The sequence below is a fragment of the Galeopterus variegatus genome, unplaced genomic scaffold (genome assembly GCF_000696425.1).
Source record: "Galeopterus variegatus unplaced genomic scaffold, G_variegatus-3.0.2 Scaffold7473, whole genome shotgun sequence".
NCBI lineage: Eukaryota > Metazoa > Chordata > Mammalia > Dermoptera > Cynocephalidae > Galeopterus > Galeopterus variegatus.
Window position 1 is genome coordinate 31,065 of NW_007733584.1, and position 2,239 is coordinate 33,303.

Genomic DNA, 2,239 nt, shown 5'->3' on the forward strand with positions numbered 1-2,239 from the left:
CTTATCCAGTCATCTATCAATGGACATTTAGGTTGGCTCCATATCTTGGCTATTGTAAATAGAGCTATGATGAACATGGGAATGCAGGTATCCCTTTGATATGATGACTTCCATTCCTTTGGGTATGTACCCAGAAGTGGGATTGCTGGATCATGTGGTAGCTCTACCTGTAGTTGTCTGAGGAACCTCCATACTGTTTTCCATAATGGCTGCACTAGTTTACAGTCCCACGGTGTAGAAGAGTTCCTTTTTCTCCACATCCTCGCCAGCATTTATCATTCTCAGTCTTTTGGATATTAGCCATCCTAACTGGAGTGAGATGGTATCTCAGTGTGGTTTTGATTTGCATTTCTCTAATGATTAGTGAATGATGTTGAACATTTTTCCATGTACCTGTTGGCCATTTGTATGTCTTCATTTGAAAAATGTCTATTCAGCTCCTTTACCCAATTTTTAATTGGATTATTTGTTTTTTACTGTGAAGTTCTTTGAATTCTTTGTATATTCTGGATATTAATCCCTTGTCAGATATGTAGTTTGAAAATATTTTCTCCCATTCTGTAGGTTTTCTTTCCACTCTGCTGATTGTTTCCTTTGCTGAGCAGAAGCCTTTTAGATTGATATAATCACTTTTGTTTATTTTTTCTCCTGTTGCTTGTGCTTTTGGGATCTTGTTCATAAAGTCTTTCCCAGTCCTACTTCCATAAAAATGATACTGCTTTTTGCATGTTGATTTTGTAGCCTGCAACATTACTGAAATTGTTTATCAGCTCTAAGAGTTTTTTGGAAGAGTCTTTAGGTTTTTCTATATATAGGATCATGTCATCTGCACAGGGACAGTTTGACTTTGACTTTTCCAATCTGGATGCCTTTTCTTTCTTTCTCTTGCCTGATTTCTCTGGCTAGTATCCCAACACTGTTAAATAAGAGTGGTAAGACTGGGCATCCTTGTCATCTCCCTGTTCATAAGGGATGATACTGGTGGTGGGTTTGTTGTATGTGGCTTTTACTGTGTTGAGATACTGTCCTTCTATACCTAATTTTCTGAGAGCCTTTATCATGAAATGATGTTGAATTTTGTCAAATGCTTTTTCTGAATCTATTGAGATAACCACATGGTTTCTGTCCTTGATTTTGGTGATGTGATGTATCACATTTATTGACTTGAATAAGTTGAACCATCCTTACATGCCTGGGATGAATCCCACTTGATCATGGTGTGTAATTTTTTCGATGTGTTGCTGCTTTCTGATTGCTAATATTTTGTTGAGGATTTTTGCATCTGTGTTCATCAGAGATATTGGTCTGTAGTTTTCCTTCTATATTGTGTCTTTGGTTTTGGTATCTGGGTAATGTTGGCCTCTTAGAATGAGTTCGGGACAGCGGCCTCTGTTTCAATTTTTTGGAATAGTTTGAAGAGAATTGGCATTAGTTCCTCTTTAAAGATGTGATAGAATTCAGCAGTAAAGTCATCCAGTCCTGGGCTTTTCTTTGTTGGGAGACTGCTGATTACTGCATCAATCTCGTTGCTTGTTATTAGCCTGTTCAGGTTTTTTTTTTTCCTTTTTGTCTTTTTTCGTGTCCGGCAACAGATCGCAACCCTCAGTGTCATGCTCGTATCGGACCGGGACCGGCAACGGAATCGCAACCCTCGGTGTTGCGCCCGCACCTCGCTCAGCCAGTGAGCGGCCGGTCTGTATGTGGGATCTGAACCCTCGGCGGGAGCGCCGCCACACTCCCAAGCGGCGCACTGTAGCAGTGCGCCACCAGGCCAGCCCCTGTTCAGGTTTTCTATTTCTTCTTGGTTCAGTCTTGGTAGGTTGTATGTGTCCAGAAATTTATCCATTTCCTCCAGGTTTTCATATTTATTGGCATATAATTGTTTATAATAGTCTGTAATGATTCTTGGTATTTCTGTGGTATGTTTTGTTATGTCTCCTTTCTCATTTCTGATTTTTGTTATTTGGGTTTTCTCCATTCTTTTTAAATTTTTTTTTTTTTTTTTTTTTTTTTGGTTAACCTAACTAATGGTTTGTCTATTTTATTTATCTTTTCAAAAAACCAACTTTTTTTTTTTGGGCCGGCCCGGTGGCGCACTGCTATAGTGCGCTGCTTGGGAGCATGGCGGCGCTCCCACCGAGGGTTCAGTTCCCACATACAGACCGGTTCCCGCTCACCGGCTGAGCGAGGTGCGGGCGCAACACTGAGGGTTGCGATCCCGTTGCCGGTCCCGGTCCGG